Genomic DNA, 25109 nt, shown 5'->3' with positions numbered 1-25109 from the left:
TGTTTGATGCTTCTTCTTGTGCATTCCCTTGTGGATAGTAGGGTGTGGAGAATCTATGTTGGATCTGAAATTTCTCACAAAGCTCTTGTACATCCTAGTTCTTGAATGGTGACCAATCATCAGTGATAATGGTAATGGGTATGCAATAGCAACATATAATGTAGTTCAAGATAAAAGCAACAATTTGTTTTTCTGTGATATTTGTGAGAGGTACCGCTTGAATACATTATGTAAAATATTTTGTAGCTACAAGGATGAATTTGTGACCATTGGATGAAGGAGGATTTATCTTTCCTACTAGATCAAGTGTAGCGTCCACCTTGACTTGACTTGTTTTGATTAGATTTGACTTTTATTCCATGCGTGATAGAATTATCTCGACTATTCATGATGATTTAGATGATGATTATTCATGTGATTTGATGGATACTATATGCTTACTATGTGATAGAATATTGAAAGATTATATTGATCATGGATTTGATGTTGATTATAATTATACTAGCCCTATTTCATGATTATATTTGATGAGATGCTTATGAGATGTGTTTGGTTATTGTTTGAATATCTTCTTGGAGAATCAATGTCACATCACTCATTGCGAGCAGGATGCGTCGTTGCATAATTCTACCACTTGTCTATTATATATATATATGTATATACACACACACACACATATATATATATACATATACATACATATACATATACATATACATATATATATACATACAGATATATATATATATATACATATATACACACACACACACACACACACACACACACACACACACACAGATATATATATATATATATATATATATATATATATATATATATATATATATATATATATATATATATATATATATATATATATATATATATATATATATCATTGTTGGTGGTTGCAGGACTTGCAGGTATTGGACATTTATTCCTCATGGAATTCCCAGTGTGAGCTCCCCTGGCTTCACAGGTGTGAACATGTCCTTATCCCAATGGTAATATGTGGTTTCAAAGTTGACATGGGTTCCCTTCACATACCCTAGGTTTAAGTTATCACTGGGCGCAATTGGTCATGTCAGTTTTTAGTTCGGTTCTTTCAGTTTTGGGAGTATGTTAGTATTGATTGACTCTTTTGGTATGAGGATTATTTATATTGTGGTTGATTTTATTGTCACGTGGCTATTTATGTGGTGTTGGATTATTTTTCTATTTGCAGAGAGATTTGATAATTAGTATTATTTATTTTTAATTATTTGATTTAAGCTATTTGAGCTTTTGATTATTTGATTTATGATTTTTAGAATTATAGTATTTATTTAATTGATAATTTTGTAATTATTGATTATTGATTATTGATTATTGCTTATAGTCTAAATATTAATAAATATTTAATATTGGAAACAATAAATTATTTAATGGTTAATTTATTTAATTATGTTTTCTATTGGTGAAGTATTTAATTAAAAATAACTAGAGTTCATAATGTATTAAATAATAATTCCTATAAGGCTATAGTTTAAATACTAATATTTATTTGGTGGTCTAGTAATTCTACCTTCGGATTTTAAAATAAATTTATCCCACCTACTTATAATATATGTTAGTATTTCCTACCTACCATATTCTGCTATTGGAGGATTTTATTTTGGGGAAACCATAGGATATGGGAAAAATATTCCAAAATGGAATTAACCTATTGGTTGGTTTTCTAGGGTTTCTTGTTTATTGTTTCTTTTTAATGGATTCCCTGGGATGGTTACAGGGGTTCCATTCTTTGGCTTTGGATTCTTGATGGATTGCCTGGAATGGGTTTGGAAGATATTGGGGTTTCGATTTGGATTCCAAAACTTGTGGGCTTTCCTTCGGCAACCTACCATCACACAGGTTGCAGGTTGGAGGCCACACCCTTGTTGTTTATCTTTGTTTTCAATGTCTACAAGTGTTTACTCCGTGAATGTTTTGTGTGGGGAATAAAGAAATAGTTCATTTCATTCTCTCTATTCTTAATGGATATGATTGGGAATCACATGGGTTATGAGATCTTTATTTGGATGAAAGTTTCGAAGTTATCTTTTCTGTGGTGGTCGTGATTGCATGATCTGGGATTTCTATGTATTGAGATTTCTTCCATTTATGATGTGATAGTATTGGATTATTGTTGTTGTTTTGAGATTTCTTTCATGTTGTTAAATATTTAAGAGAGTTTCTGGATTTGAGAGGACAGAGCCTTGTGAGCTTCCAGCCTGGCCTTGCTGTGAGGAAGACTCACAGGACTCATCTCCTTCTGAGACATTTTATATATTTTCCTTGTTTTAATGTGTTTTTATGTTTGGAATAAGTTATTGTTTGTATTTATATGTGTTTTGAGTCTATTTCATGATTTGGATTCAAGATTTGGTGTTTAATGGTTTTTTGGACTTGCTGGAGATGTTTTTACCTCCTGAAGTCTGTATTATGTTTTCAATTGGAGTTCCTTGGGTGAATGTTATTATTTTATTTTGTTTACATATTATTATAGTTCATTTTGTGCCGATTCCAACAAGTATAAATACGCCATATTTGGCTGATTATATTTTGAGCAATTTTGATTCGGCACTTAAGCAATTTCCTGTCGAAATTTACACTTTTTTTTCTATGCGCTAAAGGAATGACTAGATGTGCTAAGATAATCACCCTACGCGCTAAGAGATCACCCAGATGTGCTAAGATTTTAGTCGTATGCGCCATTATGTGTATTTTTAGGGTTTTTCCTACTTTGAAGTCTGTTTGATGTCAGTTGGATTTGGGGCCGTACCAGAGGCTTTTTGAGGGCATTTATGATGTTGTCTAATGTTGATTTATGATTGGTAATGTCTTCATATGATTTATTTTTTATTTTTGTTTGAATTTTACTCCATTTGAGTTGTTTGTGCTTCCTCTCTTGTTGATGTGCCAAGAGAGAGATTGAGATTCTTGTGATTATGCGCCAGCAAGTGGATAGGCCTTGCTGAGATTATTTGATGATTCATTTCAGATTTGATGGCATGCATTATGGCCTTGATATGTTGACTTTGCCAAGAGGCTCATTTATTTTTGGTTCTCATGATGTTACCTTTCACCTATTTTATGATTATGAGATGAGATTGTTGGTTGCATATGGATTACTTATGAGTTCAGATTCATGTGTCTTCTTAGTTTTGATTATGGTTTGGGAGCCTCTTGTGATTATTATTGTTTGGATCCATATTAGGAGGAGTGGGCTTCCTTGTGATGACTGGGGTCATGAGAGATAGGCTTGCATAAGGTTCCTTGTAAGAATGCATGAAGTCTAGACCACTAGGGCACATTGGAGTTTTCCATGATTTGTAAACAAGTGATAAAATTGATAATGAATTAATTGGGATGGGTAATTATAACTCATTTAAACAAGATAATGAATAGTTTTGAGACTCATGACTTATTCCTAGGGAGGATGTTTTAGGATAAGCATGAGAAGGCCGTGAAGATGGTAAGCTAATCTCCCTTGGTCTCTCATAGGTTGAGATGGCTCCACATGTCTATCAGGCTAGTGCCTTGTGTTATTATGTTATTATGTTATGAGGATGGCATGTGATGACACTCCACTCCTACATGTGTTTCCCCTTTATGACTTATGATTATGCTTATTGAATGCATTTATGTCTTGATGAGTTTTACGCCTCTGGGAGTTTATTATTATGGTTGTTTGTGTTGGTTGTATTTTCTCCATGCTTGAGAGAGTTGTTGTAATCTTGTCTTTTGGTATTAAGTGTCAACCTAGATGTAGAGTGTGTATTGGGACCCCATATCATCTCCTAGCATGGGGGGGTAGCTCCTTTAGTTCCACATGGTCGGGTGGTTGGTGCTTTTTACCATTAGGTTTTTCCCCTTGTTGGTGTTCTTCGTGCATGAATGTGGATTCTCCTTCTTGATGGATTATGGATGTACCTTGTAGAAAATTTATGTAATGAATATGATGGAATACATGTATGTAGTATATTGTATGTGGTAGATGGAATCATGTAAAAGGAAGAGCTATGTTCATGATGTATTGTTATGTAAATGTATTTGTAAGTAGTTCATAATTGGTAATTAGGGCATGTCAATGATTTGTAAATGTGGCAATGAGATGTATGGATATGTTCTTGTTAAATGAAGGGAATCATTTCATGTACCCAAATTTGGTAATGGAGTTGCAATTGAAATAGATGTAATTTATAATATGATCTGCTTGTATTGGTTAGAAAGGAATTCTATGGTTACTTCTTAAATTGTGATTTAATATGTGAAAGAACCTTGAGAAATTGAATAATCTTAAATATCAATATTAAGGTTGTTAGATAATATGGATAAGGTTTAGATAATTATGTCTCTATATGTATGCTTGGAAAATGTTAGGATTCTTGGGTTATGCATTGGGGGTTATTGTCAAATTGGGAAAGTGGTTGCATGTGTAGTTGGATTAGGAAAGGAAACTATTGCTATTGGATTCATGGATATGCTTTTGGTGCTATGTGAAAACTACGATGTTATGAAGGAATGTAATATGCTAGTAGAATGGTACAATGGTATGCATTTCATAATGGATAAATAAGCTAATGGGTTGCATATTAAATATGATGCATTAATTCAAGATGGAATATGTTTATCATGTGAGTAGGTTGTCATTATGGAAGTTAAATGAGTAAATACGTTGAAGTACCCTAGGGAAAGGTTAATGATGTTATGTTATTTCCGCTTGCGTAAATTATTGAAATGTGAGATGATGTATGTTCATAATGTTTAAATGGTTAATGAATGTAGTTATATGGAGATGTTATGTATTACATTAGTTGTTATTAAAAGTTAATAAAAAAAAAAATTTCAATTAGTATGATAGATGATTAGTTTTCTCTAGGGTATTTTGGTGGGCATTACATCAAGACCCGATTTGTAGAAAGGCCATGATGTTGCCAAAGCATGAAGCTCTTGTGCTAGTGCATGAATTAAATTTCCATGAATCTGACATTGTTTGCATGTTTTAGCTATCTGAAAAGAACTTTGTTCCATAGTTGGCCAATAATATCCCAAGCGTATGAGTTTCTTCAAAATGGTAAGACCACTTGAATGAGTGCCACAAATGTCGTTATGAACTTCATTTAAGGCCTTCACAGATTCTTCTTGTTTGAGACATCTTAAAAGAGTACCATGTAGACCTCGTTTATAAATGGTATCCATGACAAGAGTATAATGGGAGGATTGGTGAATAAAGTTTGTCTTTTCATTTTTGACAAGTCAGGAGGGAGGATATTATCTTTCAGGTATTATAAGTTTGGCCATAGCAGGAGGAATTATGCCCAACAAGGTGACAGATAGTTTGGGAATCGGGACAATTATGATTAGGGTAAAACAACTCTTCCACCAGGAATTTATAACACTCTTGATTTTCTTGTGTCTCAAGTAGAGAAGCAAGTGTTGGCATGGCATCTTCTGTTTTGTTATCATTCCTCAGAATCTTCTCAAAAGTCATGTTGACAAAGTATTTCTTGACCTCATCCACCATATTTTTATAAGGCATTAGCTTTTCATCCTTTATTTGATTGATGGCAAGATGAGAGTCTCCAAAGACCTGTAGCTATGTAATGTTCCACTCTATGGCTATCTTTATTCATGTGACCAAAGCTTCATATTCCGTTGTATTATTGGTGCATGGAAAACTCAGTTTGTATGCCTTTGGAATTGTGTGTCCTTATGGGGTGATGAATAAAATGCCTGCTCCTGATCCATGTTGTGTATATGAACCATAAAAGTGTAACTGCCATGTCTTTTTGGTGACTGTAAGGATATCAACATCTGGAATTCAATGTGTAGACAACGATCATCTTGAAGCGGTGCCTCTACTAGTTGGTCTGCAATGACTTGTCCCTTGATAGCTTTTCTATCCACATACTCAATATCAAACTTGCTCAGGATCATGATCCATTTTGCTAATATTCCTGTTAATGTCGCCTTACTGAAAAAATACTTTAATGGATCGATTTTAGCAATTAGCTTGATGGAGTGAGATAATATATAGTGTCTCAATTTTTGAGAAGCAAATACTACAACTAAGCATGTTTTTTTTGTTGGTGAATAGTTGAGCTTGTACCCCACTAATGTTTTGTTGATAGAGTAGATAGCTCATTCTCTTCCTTCATTATCCTATTGTGCGAGAAGAACTCCTGATGATACTTCTATGGTTGATACATATAGTAACAACAACTTTCCTTGAATTGGTGACATTAGGACTGGTGGTTGCATGAGATAGCTCTTGATCTTGTTGAATGCTTCCTCACATTGATGGCCCCACTCGAAATTAACATTCTTGTGCAAAATATGTGTAAATGGTTGACATTTATCCACCAACTAGGAAACAAATCTTCTAATTGACTACAGTCTTCCTCAAAGTTACCTGAGTTGACTAATATTTTTGGGAGATGTCATTTCTATGATTGCTTTAATTTTAGCCGGATCTACTTCTATACCTCCAACTGAAACAATGTATCCCAATAGCTTACCTAAAGTGACACCAAATGCACATTTCTTGGAATTGAGCCATAGCTTGTATTGTTCTAACCGATCAAAGATCTTTTCTAGTATTTCCAGATGTTCTTCTCTGCTGTATGATTTTGTCAATATGTCATCCACATAGTCTTCCATGAACGTATGCATCATGTCATGGAATATTATTGTCATGGCTCTTTGATATGTAGCACCTACATTCTTTAGTCCAAATGGAATGACGTTCCAACATAAAGTACCCCATAGACATGTGAAATCTATCTTTTCTTGATCTTCTGGAGCTATTTTAATATGAATATATCCTGAGAAATCGTCCATTAGAGAAAACATGGAATGTCCAGCAGTTAAATCCACAATTATGTCAATATTAGGCAAAGGAAATTCATCCTTTGGACATGCATTATTGAGATCTCTGAAGTCTGTGCATACTTTGATACTTTTATCTAGTTTATAAATAGTATCTATGTTTGATACCCATTGAGGATATGCTATAGGTCTGATGAATCCCACATCCAGTAATTTCTTTAGTTCTGCTTTGACAAGAAAAGCGATATGAGGATGCATCTTCCTTAATTTCTATTTAACTAGTTTAGATCCTGGATTGACATATAAGTGATGCATAATAAGATCTGGATCCAACCCTGGCATGTTTGCATATGACCAGGCGAAATTAATTTGTCGTCTTTTGAATAATTCCATATATTTCTTCTTTTCTTGTTCTGATAGGGAGGTTGTTGGATGTAGAATCTTTGGTTGCTCTGTTGTCCCAACGTTAACTGCCTCTATTGGTTTGATCAATATGGATGACCTTTCTTGATAGTATTCAAGTAAGGTGTCGAATCTCCCATCTTCCGGCACCTCGAGGAGGTTTTCACCATTAGATGCATCCTTTCTTTTTACTTTTCCTTGGTCTAATGTTGCCAATAAATGGTTTTTAGCATTAGACCTAATATTTTTTTTCTTTATTTTTACTTTTGTGACTCAAATATTTGGCACCCACTTGACTAGAAGATGCATTGTTGAAATCCTTTGTGAAAGTTGTTGTGGGTTCAATTGCATTAAGATATAAGGATATGGCATGGTCATTAGGAAAGGTATCAATGGCAAAATGTCTTTCATTTCCGCAGACAATAAGTTTAGGATAGATTAGAGGTAAGGGGTCCTCAGGTTGAGATGATTCAAAGGTATTAAGGGTCATGATAGAGATGTCAATTTTTTTTATATGAATTTCAATGTCTAGAACAATACTCTCATCAGAATGACCTCTTGCAAGTATCTCCTGATCATCCATGATTAAGTCCAAGTTAACCGAATGTGATTCTAATTCAAGTGGGCTAGCTCCTAACGTTTGTCCTACATACGCATGAAATACATAGATACCTACATCTTCTTCAAAGAAAGTTTCTTCAACTGATTGTTCAGAATGATAGGAATCCCATTCCCATTCATTAGAATTTGTCTCACTTGCAACTTGCAATCTATAGATTTGTTCATATAGCATTTGATTTGTTTCTTCTATTTTTCTTGCTATATCTTTTCTTCTCTCATATTCAACTTCCTTTGGGCTGATTTTTAGTTTTATCAACCTTGCTATCAACTCTCCTTGATTTGTACCAGCTTCTTGCTTGTTTTGATTATGAGTTAACTATGCTTGGGAGGTGCCTTTAGTTTTTTTTTTCCTGTTGATTAGAAGCTTTATTCTTTTGCCATTTTATGTTTTCTTGTTCTTGTTTTTAGTAGATGTTTCATCTCTTTCAATTGCAAGTTTCTCTTGTCTGCTATCATGTTCATCTTTTTGTTGCCTAGAAGATGTGTCCTCTTGTAGAGTAACTTGTCCATACCCTAAGCCTGATTTGTCTGTAGCCTATCAAGTGTGAGGTTGTATGGGTTCTGAGATACCTTCTTTTATTTTTCCTACAAGACCTATTCAAATGTATCCCATTTTCTGAAGAATGTTAAATCCTTTTCCATATTTTTTATGGGTATTCTAACACTGTTGATTTTTTGTTGAACTTCTTCATCCTTATATAGCCAATGTAGCACATCCTTTTCTTTTGTTTCCTCAGATAATGTCCCAACACTGATAAATTCTCCATCAAATATTGGAAGATGTTTCACAATTGGTTGTTGTTTATAATTTGATGACTTTCCATAGGATTTAGGAGAAAGTGGTAACTGTGATAGTGAATATTCTTTGTTCCCTCGATCTCTTAGTTGTATTTGTTCTTCCATACTTGAAAAAATTGAGGCAAATGATTTTTCCTTAGATTGTGTGTTTGAATATGATGCCTCCCTATTATGAGGACCAATGACCTCTGGAGATGGTTTTAGATTATTATAGTCCTAGAATGGATTTGAATCTATCGAGACCATGATTTCCTGCCCATTGTATGGAAACTTCAGGCACTGATGATATGTTGATGGAACAACTTGTATGTCATGTATCCATGGTCCTCCCAAAAGTATGTTGTATGATAAATCCAAGTCTAGAACTTGGCATGTTGTGTCTTTCTACAAGGGTCCCATTCTGATGGTTAATACCACAATTCCCTTGGAGGAATGCTCTTCTTCATCATATGCTTTGATTGTGATCTTTTTACAGGGATCAACTACATCTTTAGAATAAACTAGAGCACAAACAAGACTTAATGAGCAAATATTTAGGCTAGCTCCCCCATCTATTAGGACATATTTAACACATGTCTTATGAATGAGGACTTCAATATGCAAGGGAGCATTATGGGGATGTTGCAAGGACATGCCATCTTCTTCGATGAATGATAAATAGTGAGGGGTTGTGAGGTTTCCCACCATGGTTTGGAATTGATCTACATCAATATGTTTTAACAAAGTCGTATCTACTAATGCTCTTTCTAGAATTTATTTGTGTGTAGGTGAAAGCCTTAAAATTTATAAGATGGATATTTGTGTGGGAGTTTTTTGTAGTTGATCCACTAGACTTTATTGTTTTGAGGTGGATGACATGTTATTTGTAGGACCTGGAAAAATAACTTTAGCTTTGCTTCTTGTAATAGCATGAGCAAGTTCTTTATGTTGTTTCTCTTTAACCACAATCACATTTACCACATTGTCATATGCATGAGTATAGTTCACCTTTGCTTTACCTTTACCATTATGCACTGTTGATGATTCACCCTTCTCATAGTTAGGAAGTGGAGTTTTGAAAGTTGTGTGAGATTCGTTTGTCGTATGTCAATCCATAGTTATCACTCCATTATCAATCAAATCTTGGATGATATGTTTAAACCACTGACAATTATTCATTTCATGTCCTTTGTTTTGATGAAAATTGCAATAATGATTGTCATTCCACCAAGAAGGTTTCACCTGGGGTTCAAAATTTCTTCCTTATAGCAAGGTAATCAACTTGTTTGCAAGAAGCATCTTTAATGATGACCCAAGTGGTTCACCAATGTTTGTAAATTTCTTGTGAAAGAAATTGTTGAAATTTTATTTACGGTGATTGTTGTTTTGTTGAGCCACTACTGAGTGATTGGATAAATTGAAAACTAGTTGCTTTGGTTTCACATTATTGTTATCAACTATCCCATCATTGATGACATTTTGATTTATGTTCCAAAATTTGGGCTTATCATTTTTTTTGCTGCTAGTATTGTTGTTAGGAGGATTAACTCCTTTTCATAGCTTCAACTCGCCCTTCTTTATCATGGCTTCCTCCATCCTAATTCCATTATCAATCATCTTTTCAAAACTTTGATGACATTGCATTTTTAGATGATAGCTCATTTGTTCATTTAGGTTGTCAATGAATATGTATATTTTCTCATATTATGGCACCATACAAGGATATCGTGAAGCTAATCGTCTCCATCTCTATAGAATCATCATGAAAGGCTCTATACTCTTTTGTTTGGTATTAAAAAGGTCTAGCATTGTGACCTCATGTTGTATGTTGTAATAGTTTTTTGAAACAACCTTGTCTACCACTTTTGCAAATGATATAATTCAAGGTGGAAGTTTGGAGAACCATTCCATAGCTAGTCCACTTAAGCTCCTTGGAAATAATCTCATCAGGTATGTATCCTCATGTGCAAACTCCATACTCATCATGCAAAATTCTCTTATATGATCCTGGGGATCAGTGCTTCCATTATATTTGTCATATCTAGGAGTTTCACAACCTTTAGGAAATGGTATCATGTTTAGATTTATGTCGAATGGGTAAGGACAAATCTCTTGAAGCAAGTATCTTCTAATAGTTCCTTTGTGCATATCTTGAATTTGTGTTTGCAACATTTGTATTTGTTGTGTAAGAGATATGAGAGGATTATCCACATGATTTATTCTTGCATAACCATGAGTTTGCATTCTAGTATGATCTTGATATCCTCTTATATCATTCTGACTTTTTCTTGTGTCCTCATTAGATTTGGCATTGTTGAGAATTTCTATGCCATCCTTTTTGGGAATGGAAGTTTCCTCATTAGTTATTGTGTTATCAAGAATTGATGTGTCATCCTTTTTGTGATCAGAAGTCTCCTCATGTTGTTCGTTATCATGGAAAAGGTCACTTCTCCTTTGTCCTAAATTGTTCACATCAAAATATTGGTGGAGTGTAGCACCAAATATTGCTAACATTAGGAAGTATTTTTCTTTTTCTCCCTCCAATATTTTCTCCATAAATTTATCAAATTTAGGATCTTGTTTGATTTCTCTAATATGTTGATTGGTTATGTCCTCTTCATGCATTTCACTTTGGTGTGCCATGTTCCTATGATCTTCAGCTATTTCAAATGTTTCTATTTCCATTTCTATGATCTTACGTCTCTGCATTCTACTTAAAATGGGTATACAAGTGTGTTGAATGTTTTGCAGGGATTTGATTGTCTAAAAGGTGTTTTGATAAGTGACCAACTATCAACATAGATATGATAGAGTGATATGACATGAAAAGACAATTCAAGTATTTGTAAGTTTGTAAGTTTTTCGATCTTAGGTTGGAGTGCAATGTAGATGATTTTGATAAGACCAAGTCCAATAGGAATGATATATCCTATGATATGGGATGAGGTTATCTTGATCAAATGTTGTAGTTTCGTGATAAAGGATGATAGATCCTGATGAGAAACTATGTTTTGAGTGATCAGTTTTATCAAAGAAGGAGATGATGCACTTTAAGATTTTAGATCTTGAACTTGTTGAAGATGAATAGTTGAAAATCTTGGGGTGTCTAGTTCTAGAATTCATTTTGATAGAATATTACTTAACCGAGGGAACCAAGAAGACAACCTAAGCACAGGATGATTGAAATTAGGTGTATACGTTCACTGTAAATTTACCAAGCAAACATGACAAATCTAGAAAAGACATGCAATAAGACAGCTCTGGACTAACAGAGACAGAACCTCGTATGATAGTTTAATAAGCTCCAGACGACAATTTAGACAGTCCCATACAATAAATACAGAACCTCGTACAATAATTTAGAAGCAACCATACGAAAAATTGATAATAAAGAACCTCTGTAGATCTAACTCGTATGCCAATTTAGACAAGAAATAAAATGATGAACTAGCTTTCTCATATGACAAACTAGGAAACTCGTACGACTTATGACAGTAGAGAATTTTTTGACTGATAGATTTTTGACCAATGATGTTTAATGTTTTGATTATGTTTTCTAGTTTTAGATGTTTCAGTTTCAATTCCAAGGATGAAAACACAACAAACACATGATATGATAAATGACCTCAAGTACAACATGCTAAATCGTAAGGAAGTTGGTTGAGAGAGAAAACCTTTTCTTGCATACTTAGGTACACACCCAATAGCTAATCAGAATACAACCGTTGAGTCTCACACAATGGATTCACAACGTCATGTTATCTGACTCCAAATGCTAATGGGGGCACGATATGGCAACTGTCTTAGGAGATTTACTATCTCTCTTGCACAAAGATTATCCCCTTTTGAAGGTGAACCAGGTAGCTTCTATCTTAGAGTTCGTAGTAAAGATTTCTGTTTGGAATTACCCCTTCCAGTCGTGCAAGTGCAATTTAGACACATAGCCCAATAAGGTACCAAAATAAGAAGTAGTCATGCAAGCATGATTGAGATCGCAAGGCCCTACAAAATGTTCGATATGAGAGATCTCAAAAGAGAAAAATCAAATAATCCCATCCTTCGAGACTTTAATCCCGAGAGGCCTATTTTTTAGAGAGTTAGAGATTTTTGATTGTCCATAAAGACAAGAGCATACTCTCCTACCTTTTAGACAAATTCTCAAGCATAGAAAACAAGATTGTTCATTTACCATTAGCAAATTAAGTGTTCCTAGAAAAATTTAAGAAGATACAAAGTTTGGTTGAGTTTTCTTAGGCAACCTGAAAAACCAATACATTAGTAATCACATTTGTTTTGAGTAATTGATTCTTTGGCCCGCATAATCTTGGACAAATATTTTGCATAAAACCAGTTAAGTTGCTAGAAAAATCACAAACAAACTAGGGTTAGCATTAGTAATAGCCAATTTTAATCATAAACACCCTAAGATGAATTCTATTTATGAAAAGACAGAAATAGAAACTCGTGCGAGTTTTCTCACCTAGCAGTATGAGTATTCCCACATACCCATACAAGTACACAAATAAACTCGTACCATACTGCAAAGGTACTTGTACAAGATTCTGAAGATAGTACAACCAAAGATCCGTGAGATTGAAGATTTGAAGATGCAAGAGGCCAAGAAATGAGATTTTTGGCCCCACGCTGGGCGCCAAAATGTCGTGAGTGTGAAGTAGGGTACCTACAACTACAACACAAACACTCAATATATCATTAGGAAATTGAAATCAAATTAAAGATAAACCATGGAAAAGTAACCTATCACCTCCTAAGAGATGCGAGTGTGGATTTTCTCTTAGATCTAGAGGAGAAATCCCAGTGACTTGAGTACACCAAGATGGAGGATTTAAAATGATATGATGTGAAAGCTAGATGAATGCATGATTAAGGTAGATTGATCCAAGAAGATAATTATACTAATGATATGCATTGATTATGCTAAATGATAGATGCAATTAAGCTAAATGAGAGATTGATTATGCTATATGATTAAGCAATTATGCTAGAAGATGATCAAATTAAGCTAGATCTAAGATACAATAAATGATAACAATACTAAACTAGAATGTTAGAAATGATATGCCTATATTAACAATGCATTGACATGGGATCATTTGTGCTCCAAAATGGGGGATATTTATAGGATTTCCAAGGCCAGGGGTGAGGTTGCAGGAATCAATGGTCAAGATTGAGTCTGAAGATATCAAGGATCAAATTGGAGGGGGTTGGAGAAGAGGTTGGAGGGAGGGACACTTGCCATCTTTGTGGTAACAAGTGTCAAGGAGCCTTGCTCACAGGAGGGAAAGTGTCCAAGGGAAGAGACATGTGGCAAAAGTGCCATGTGTCTCAAGGGGAGAATATCCAACCCATAGGAGGTTAGGATAAGGAGGTTAGGATGTGCAAGATAGGATAGGGTTAGTTAAACCCAAGATTAGATAGATATGGGTAGGTTAGGGGATAGTTAGGTTAGGTGGTTAGAAGTTAGGAGGCATGTGGGGAATTTAAATTTAAAAATTCAAATAACAGGAAAAGGCTAATTAACTTTCAACAACTCATAAATTGATTTGTTTTAATTAATTAGGTGATTAGAAGAAATGAATTTAATGGGGGGGATTAATCAATTTAGATTAATTAATCAAAGGGGACTATTGAAATGAACTTAATGAATAAATCCTTAGATTTATTTATAAGTAGATGAATGGGGGAATTTAATCAAATTGCTAGTGAATTTAATTAAATTGGGAAGGAGGATTAATTAAATAATTGCTTATTTAATTAATAATCTTCAGACCATTTTCAGGTGTATACAATAACAAGTAAAACAAATGGAAAATATAATACCTATACAACAAATTGAACAAATAACACTACTTACCTTGTGCATTTTCCAAGATCATATATAACTTGCTTGACATTATTGTCGAAGTGGTCTGGGAGAGATAGAGGTAGAACGTACTGCAATAATTATACAATGATCCTTTCATTGTTTTTCCAAAACTAGTACTAAACATAATACAATGAAAGGTACATGCAGTATGCAAATATATAGAATATATACAAGAACATGAATTACCTTAATGAAGGTATGCCAATCATGCATTTTCATCCCTGACCCAAATTCACTTTTCTTTGTTATGAGATTGTTTATGTTCGTAGTGAATTTAATTAAATTGGGAAGGAGAATTAATTAAATAATTACTTATTTAATTAATTATCTTCAGACCATTTTCAAGTGTATACAATAACAAGTAAAACAAATGGCAAATATAATACCTATACAAAAAATTGAACAAATAACACTACTTACCTGATGCATTTTCCAAGATCATGTATAACTTGCTTGACATTATTGTCGAAGTGGTCTGGGAGAGATAGAGGTAGAATGTACTACAATAATTATAAAATGATCCTTTCATTGTTTTTCCAAAACTAGTACTAAACATAATACAATGAAAGGTACATGCAGTATACAAATATATAGAATATATACAAGAACATGAATTACCTTAATGAAGGTACGCCAATCATAAGTTTTCATCCCTGACCCAAATTCACTTTTCTTTGTTATGAGATTGTTTATGTTCACAGTGAATTTAATTAAATTGGGGAGGATTAATTAAATAATTTCTTATTTAATTAATTGTCTTCAGAGGTGTATACAATAACAAGTAAAACAAATGGCAAATATAATACCTATACAACAAATTGAACAAATAACACTACTTACCTCGTGCATTTTTCAAGATCATATATAACTTGCTTGACATTATTGTCGAAGTGGTCTGGGAGAGATAGAGGTAGAATGTACTGCAATAATTATAAAATGATCCTTTCATTGTTTTTCCAAAACTAGTACTAAACATAATATAATTAAAGGTACATGTAGTATACAAATATATAGAATATATACAAGAACATGAATTACCTTAATGAAGGTATGCCAATCATGTGTTTTCTTCCCTGACCCAAATTCACTTTTCTTTGTTATGAGATTGTTTATGTTCGCAATGAATTTAATTAAATTGGGAAGGAGGATTAATTAAATAATTGCTTATTTAATTAATTATCTTCAGACCATTTTTAGGTGTATACAATAACAAGTAAAACAAATGGCAAACATAATACCTATACAACAAATTGAACAAATAACACTACTTACCTGATGCATTTTCCAAGATCATGTATAACTTGCTTGACATTATTGTTGAAGTGGTCTAGGAGAGATAGAGGTAGAACGTACTGCGATAATTATAAAATGATCCTTTCATTGTTTTTCCAAAACTAGTACTAAACATAATACAATGAAAGGTACATGCAGTATACAAATATATAGAATATATACAAGAACATGAATTACCTTAATGAAGGTATGCCAATCATGAGTTTTCATCCCTGACCCAAATTCACTTTTCTTTGTTATGAGATTGTTTATGTTCACAGTGAATTTAATTAAATTGGGAAGGAGGATTAATCAAATAATTGCTTATTTAATTAATTATCTTTAGACCATTTTTCAGGTGTATACAATAACAAGTAAAACAAATGGCAAATATAATACCTATACAACAAATTGAACAAATAACACTACTTACCTCGTGCATTTTCCAAGATCATGTATAACTTGCTTGACATTATTGTCGAACTAGTTTTGGGAGAAATAGAGGTAGAACGTACTGCGATAATTATAAAATGACCCTTTCATTGTTTTTCCAAAACTACTACTAAACATAATACAATGAAAGGTACATGCAGTATACAAATATATAGAATATATACAAGAACATGAATTACCTTAATGAAGGTATGCCAATCATGCATTTTCATCCCTGACCCAAATTCACTTTTCTTTGTTATGAGATTGTTTATGTTCGCAACAAATCCCGTGGGAAAATGAATTTTTCGTATGACCTCTTTTATAGAATTGCTTTGTTGCTCCATTAATAACCAAGGAAGGGCACTTATATTAATTCGTTCTCCATCGCTATTTAATTTAATGACATTTTTCATTGCATGATTGGATTCTTGAATGTCACTACAAATTTTGACAATTTTTTCTCTGTCACGCCTTCCATCCAATATTTTCTATAATGTCTCTGTTATATTCTTTCCAATATGCATAGTATCAAACAAATGCACAATTTGTAGCTTCTCATAGTAGAGAAACCTACTAAATTATCTGGGATAACTTTTTAGTCTCTTTGGAAGGTGGTAATTAATGCCTTGATGAACTTCATGAAGCATATAAGTTTAAAAAGTTAACAACGACAATCATCGTCAATTACAACATGAGTAAACAAAACACAATATAAAAATATAAATTCCAAACATATCATATATAATATATAAACAATTAGACTGAATGAAATTACCTTGACGATTAATTCTATTATATTCCAACTTCCATAGGCGAGGTGTCATTCTTCGTGGTTTTGATGTAGTCTCTGCTTTCCCATTAAAAAGATGTTTTTTAGTAGTTCGATACTTATGATTTTTGTGGAGGAAGTGCCTATACTCATCAAACACCTTCTTTCCTAAACTTGTTGAATGACCTTATTTCATCTTTGAACCACAAACTGGACATGCAAATTTTCCCTTTGTTTGAAGACCTGCAAGATCGTGTATAATTGGATTAAATATGTTAATTTTTATAATTATATATATTGAATGGATTTTTAAAAAAAATCTATAATTTATACTTTGAAAAAATAAACATTATTAAAGCACACAAGTTGAACAATGGGAATATAATGAAGAACCTTGCGAGACGCCTTTTTTGTTAGTTGATTTGTTTGATATCTACTAATATGACATTTAGGACATTCAGTTGTAAATTCATGTTGTTTATGATATATAATATGATCATTGGGACATGCATCTATTTCTTGATACTACATTCCAATATCTTTCATAATGCTAGATAATTCTTGATATGAGCGAGGTAGAATATTTGATGGTGGTAACAAAAAATCACCTATCAATCTAGAACAAAAATAATAATTTGTTCATATAAAAATATTAATGGTACATATTTCACCTTTTATTTACTAGTCATGAAATAACAACAAAAATAGATGAAAAAAGATGATATATATGACATACCTTAACATACATGAGATTGTTATGTTGGATAAACCATTCATAACCTTCAAGTTCACCAACAACAATACAACAAAGAGAAGAGTTGTTTGGGAGCCTTTGTAAAGGGGCTCGTATGGCTTCTCAAGTATAGGTAAATCATGAAAAACATCAAAGTCATCTTGATCATCATGATCAGCTGCGCTAGTACTAAATGTGTCATGGATCAATGTATTTGTACCATCATATTCAACTGTGTTTTCTGGCGCATGATCATCTTCTTCAATAGGATCATTATCTTTAGCTTCAATATTCACACCTCCATGTTCCTCCACTTGGAAAAACACATTCTCCAAGTTGTGGTAGTCCATATCATGTGCCCTAGGGTGCCCCACCTATATAAAAATGATCAACATAAATAAACCATGATCATGATCTCATTAACAAGTGACTTTTTATGTATATAAATTGTTAAAATGATATAATATTTACAAATGCAATCAATATAAACACATATAATGAATAACTTTCCAATGAACGATAATCATGCCCCCCTTCAATGTGACCATGCTGCTTAAAATCTTTCTCAGTTGTTGTGATTAAAAGTCTTCTAGTCTTTAAGCCCTTACAATTTTTGTAGGGACAATAACATTTCCCATCACCTTTTCTTTTCAAGCTAGACCACAATCTAGCTATTGTCTCCTTATTTTGTTTTTCGCTGATATTATCTGACATGATTTTTCTTCACAGGAAAAAAAATCAGGCTATGGAAAATTTGGCCTATAACCTTCACAAACCAAGAAAAACGATGTCGCAAGTATGAAAAACATTGTTCACGAAAGGTTTTTTTTTCACTTTTTCACCTTTTTGTTTTTCATCGGAATTCCGATGAACATCGGGCAAGATTCTGATGATAACTAGTTTCATTGGAATTCTGACAAACATCAGGCAATATTTAAAAAAACAAAACAAATATGACACAATTTGCCTTGTAAGATCTGACAAAATGAAAGAAATCCCATAGGTCATCAAAAATGTTCATCGAAAAATGCACCCAAATGAGTTAGTGCCTCTAAAGATAAACATGAGTTTTCTATGACCTTGCTTAAAGTGGGACACATCCTTTAGAGTATGGTCTCTTTGCATATTAAGCACATGCCTCTATTTTTTATTCTCTTCGTCCGTTAGAGTGGGGTTGGTTGGCTAGGGTTGTAGATCCTGGTGCTCCACCTTAGTATGATGCTTGGTGGGTGCACCATATGCTAGTACCATTGACTAATCCTATGATTCATATTTCTTCTCAGCAGATCCGTCATAGAAGGGTGCAGAGAGGGAGAGGGAGAGATGGTGGAGGACAGGATGGTGGAGGTCTAGATAGTGGAGATCGAGATGGTGGTCAAATTGGATTGATTGCAGCAATAGTGACAATAAAGGTGGAGCAAGAGGGTAGTGAGGAGGATGTAGACATTGGTGGAGACATCGAGTCTATGAGAAGCTCTGGCCGGAATGAGAGTGGTTATTTTGAGAGAGGATCATCTAGTAGTGGAGGGAGTGATGGTGGGGATGGTGGTCTATAGGACATTGAGATGCCCTAGGTTGGAGATGTGCCAGCTATAGAGGGAGGTGGTGATGAGGAGGGTGAGGATGAGTGGGTTTTGAGAGCTCGGATTAGGATCTTGGAGCATCTAGTTGTGACTTTGAGATAGCAGCGTATGGATGATAGGGAGCACTTTCACAAAGTGTATGGTGCCTTGGAGGTAGAGAGAGATCAGATTGAAGGAGAGAGGGATAGGGCTATTGCTGGTAGAGATTGTCTCCAGCAAGAGCTAGATGATGCGGTGTGTAGAGCACAGGTGGTCATGGATGCATATGATCAATTGTTTGTCCTAGGGACTGGTGCATGGAGGCAGTTAGATAGATTCTTTACTACTACTCAGGAGGCTATTTACTATAGACATGCATATGATAGAGTCATTCCTGAGGATAAGAGAGAACCTAGCTATCAATCTTATAGATCTCAGAGTGGATCTAGCAGAGACACGAGTCAATGGACAAGTAGCAGAGGCGTGATGGGTCCTCCTAGGGCATCATCGGGTCATCATGAGGCAAGATCCAATAGGGATGATCCTTCTGGAGATAGAGGTAGTGTCCATTGAGACACTCTATGTTGTACTTGATTTGATTTATTCTAACACTTTTTGAGATATATAATATGCATTTTGGTGGCATTTTACATGCCTTGTGTTATTTCTATGATGTATGGTTCTATATGATGTGTCTATTAGATATGTTATGTGTGTGATACATTTTATGATTCTATGTGCATTCTACTTAATGTAATGTGATGATATGATTATGTAACTAAGGCTTTTGATATAGATTAATGTGATAATGAATTTTACATGATATGATATGAATCTAATGCAATTAAATCTACATGAATATGCACTTAAGATAAGTAATAATGGAAGTGAATCTAAGTAAGACGTATTTAAGTGATAATGCAATCTAACTATAAAAAAATGAACTTAAAATGAATGCAATTGATATGAATTTTTTTGTAATACCAGAATATATTGTTGTTTGTGCCTCTTGAATTAGAAGAAGTGTTAGTAAGAAAGATAGATTTGGAAAAGATGATGAAGAGATTGGTAAAAATGAAGAATCAACTGTGTTAACTTGATAGAAAAATCGATATGATATGATAGTGATGAGTAGTCTTCTTTGTCTTTATTCATAGTGCAATACATTATCATCATTGAGCCTTATTATGTAGCAATAAAGCTTATTACACTAAGGTATAAGGAACTAGGATGTATAGATATCTCACTGCAAGAAACAAACACGTAGTAGACAAGGAATGAACCCTCCATTTTGGGAATTACAATAGGGGTCGAGGTATGTGTGGAATTCATAAGATGAATGCTCCTATCACAAACACCCACTAAAGCCACTTCCTTAGAACTTCATTAGTTCACACCACAAACAACAAACAAAGTAAATGATCATGCCCATCATGGCTCTTCTAGTCACTTTTGGACATCCTTGACTAGCATAGAAACATGATCTTCGCCAATTGATAAAAGATAAAAAACAATTTTAGACAAAACTCAACAGCTAGACTGGTTGTGCCTTTGATTTGATTTGTTTAATGAGATGGTTGATATTGTCTGGTTTCAAAAGTTTTGGACATCGTTTAAGACTGATCTGTCTGGTTTCGAGTGTATCTGATTCTATCTAAGACATGATAATGATCACATTGATGTGGATATTGGCGATTGATAAGACTTGATCAATTTGGTTGTAGATGTTTGATAAGATAGTTATATCCTTTGTTTAACTTTGTGCGAAGTGTTTGCTAGATATCTACTAGGGTATTTGTTTCTCATGAGAATATTGCAAGTTTTTTATTGTTTTTGATTTTTAGTTTGTTTTGTGGATTTTTACAATGTTTAGGGTTTTGTGGATCATTTTTTAATTTTTTTAATTTTGTTATTTTCTGATGTTTTGTGCCTTTTTTCAGGATCATTTTTTGAATGTTTTTGTTTGATTTTGTTGGATTTTTTGATGTTTTGGGTATTTTAATGATTTTTTGAATTTTATACTTTTGAGAGATGAAACATGACCCACCATCAATTGATAAAGATAATGCTAACTAGGAAAAAATCCAACAACCATACTGATCTATGTCATTATTTTGATTGCTTGGTGATCAATAAGAATGTCTGGTTTCAAAGAGTGAGTGCCCCGTATAAGAGCGATCTATCTGGTTTCGAGTGTACACTTCCTTGTATAAGACATCTTGATAGATTTTGATTGATGGATTGATTAACAAGAAATGTGATCAATTTGATTGTAGACTTTGAGAGTTTACTTGATGTTGATTTGATTTGATGGATGGCCCATGCTTTCTTGCTTTGATTTTCAGATTTGTCTTTTTGATTTTTGATTTTGTTTGAATTTTGATTTTTTGATGTTTTTTATGGTTTTTTCAAGACTTTATCTGATTTTTAGGATTTTTATGTTTTGCAAATGTTTTTTATATTTTTTGTTTTTCGATTTGTTTGAATTTTGATTTTTTTATGTTTTTATGGTTTTTTCGGGACTTTATTTGATTTTTTAGGATTTTTTCAGTTATGCCCCTAGTATGCAGACCTATGATGACATTATGATCTAGGAAATGTGTATGGAGACAATGAATTTTCAATATGAGTTATGATAATGCAAGATGTAATTCCTATTCAATCAAGGATGATTGTGTGTGTCTTTGATTCTAAAATGCACCAATTGGATTAAAGGTGCAATACATTTCAGAGATAGGAGTTCAATCTATTCTCAAAAGATCTTAGACCATCCAACCTAACATACTATGTAACCAAGATTTATGAATGGAGGTGCAGAAAACTTCTCCATCAATTCTTGAAACTTTGATCTCCTTTTGCCCGTGTGTGCACTTGAGTTTATTCCTACCCTTATAACCATTACAAACCCTTGGAATCCTATGTGGCTAGCTACGTGAATTATTTTGACTTTAGAACCAACCTCGATAGAGCCTCGCTTCCAACAAGATTTTAGGGCTCCAACGAGGTTATACACCGTAATTTCTCAAATATTGTTCCATTGCTAGTAGGCGTCCATAGCCTCGATGGAGTTACTCACATGTTCCCTTAGTCAAGCTTTATTGCATAGTCTTGCATGATATTTTAGTTATATATCTTTGCTCTTTTTTGCCTTGAGATGGATATTGCATAGTGCTTTTTCTTTTTTTTTTCTTTTTCATTTTTCTTGCCTTAACTTGTAAGTAATGAAACCTACTTGGGTATGATGATTACAATGGTGCTGAAGCAAAAATTTAGATTTTTCACTAGCCACATGACCAACTAGGTATCTATAATGACTTGGAGTAGCTGATTAATGTGTGATATATAGAAACTAATAGATGTTAGGTAACAAGCCTTAATAGTGAAACCTCTACATAACCATGGATAAAGCTCAATCACAAGATGACGTCAAAGATAAATGACTAAATACCTCCTAAAGACTTCATGAACAAGTATCTAGGAAATGAGACCACCTCCTCTCCTTTCGGTGCAGGCAGGTTAATGACTCAGACAATCGCCTTGTTTTATTGATCAACTATATGAAAAAATAGTAATGATAAGTAGCTATATGTTGTGCAATGGTGATATGCAAGTAACTATAATGCACTCTGAAATGGAGATATGTGATGCGATGTAGTAAAGAAATATGCAAATACAGTACTGAAAAATTAAATGAACCCATCCCTTAGATGTAATATCTTTTAAGGTGGATGTTGTTATTGGGTTGGTATGAATTTTGTGTACATAGTTCATTGGTCTTTGTTTAAAGAGTCAGATAAACCTACCTTTTTGAATAGGATATTTAGTTGGGTGTATTTCATGTACAGTTTCTTCTATAGCCTTATTATTTTCAAACCAATCCAATTGTGAGAGATCCTCTTGCCCCTAGTCTTTCAAATGCGGGTATATGAGGCAAATAGATTTTTGTTCCAAAGTTGTGACATGAGCAGGCGTTATGCCTGTTTCTATTGATGCACTTGAAGAGGATGAAGATTCCAACTAGGAGTTGATCTCATTAACTGGTACTATGCTTGTTTTTGTCACTACATTGGCATTTGATGATGTTACACATACAATTGTTGACAAGTTTCTCTGGGTAGTATGATCTGGATTGGTGATTTATTTGATAAGGGGTTCATGAACAACTTGTGTAGAGGCATTGGGATCATGAGGGAGACTAGGAGAAATGGTAAGTTCATTTGAGAGGAAATATTGTGAGGAACATGGAGGATTATGACATGGAGATGAATGGATGGAGGGACCTTGACCAGGATCTATAGAAATAATGGGATCTTGCTTAGGACATGAAGGTGAAGGGATACTTTGATCATGACTTGGAAATAGATTATTAGGAAGGATAGAAGAGATGCGCCTATCTTTCTTAGGAGGAGGATGTTGGATGGTACTTGGAAGGATACTTTTCTCTTGAGATTAAAGGGTATCATTATGAGTGGAATAAAAATAATGAGGGGACCATCATAGGATTTTTGATTGGTGGGATCTTGATCAAAAATTGGGTAGGATGGAAGGGTTTTTTCTTGATTTTAATTTATTTCATGACTCATTTATTTATATTTTGGATTATCCTTTTGACACGGGGAAGGAGTTTGGATATACATGGGAGAGTTTTGGAAGGTTTCACCACTTTGGCCTGATGAGAGGATTTTGAATCAGACTCTCTAAAGTGGGTTTTCTTCGAAATGGAATATATGATTGTATTAGTCTTGAATTTTTGAAACATGGAAAGGACTAGCATCATGACTTAGATTAGATTGGATTTTTATTATGGATAGCTCTTGGGAGATTGTGTTATTGGATAGAGATGGTGTGGACTTCTCTTGTGTGACTTTAGGGGATGATGAAATGGTGGATAGATATGATTGTTTTAGACTTTGGTTGAAAGGGGTTTGAATTTTGGGTTGATATGATTGGTATGATTGATATGTTGGATTGAAAGAAAAAGAAGGTTGACATGACTCTAATGTTGGTTGAACTAAAGTAGGAGAAATTTTGTTGGAGAATGAAAGTTGGCATGTTTGAATGGTCTAACAAGAGAAGGAATGTTGGAATGATAATGATTATCTTTTGATTATCACTTCTCTCATTATTTTTTCTAACCAATCCCTATGGTTGTTAGGACTAGTCATGTCTCTCATTTGTTGTTGCAAAGTCTTGATTTGTTGAGCCAAAATTTCTATGGATGATGGTGAAATAGGAATGGAAGGAATGAATTCTTCACCTTCCCTATGAAATGTGATGAGCCAAAAAGAATGGCTCTATTTTGTTTGTGTATGTGTCTTTTCTAGGACATTAGGAGCCTGTTTATGTCTATTAAGTCTAGAACCTTTTGCTGAAGTGATATTATTTTATATGTCCTGATGATATGGTCATTTGGCATAAACTCATTTGATATATGTTCCTTTTAGATGCAATATAATAGATAATGGTGTTTTGAGGGATATCCATGGTAATTTCGCATGTAGATTTTAAATGGTATTCTAATAGGAATAATTAGGCCTATATTTGTGCACATTAATGACTTCATGCAAGATTAAAGAAGGATGTTGAACCGGTTCAAGATGCTCAATAATAAAGATAATGGAGTCATTGGCCAAGGAAGGGACAACAAGGATCATTGTTGAAGAAGTTAGTTGGTGGTTGGAAGTGGTTCATTATGACTTATTTGAAGACTTAATGGTTTCCTTTATTGAAGGAATAGATTTAGGATTGAATTTATACTAGATTCTCTCTATTGTTCCAATGAACTTTGACTGGTTC

Source organism: Cryptomeria japonica, chromosome 5, assembly GCF_030272615.1.
Source record: "Cryptomeria japonica chromosome 5, Sugi_1.0, whole genome shotgun sequence".
In the NCBI taxonomy this organism is placed as follows: domain Eukaryota; kingdom Viridiplantae; phylum Streptophyta; class Pinopsida; order Cupressales; family Cupressaceae; genus Cryptomeria; species Cryptomeria japonica.
This window is presented reverse-complemented; position numbering follows the sequence as displayed.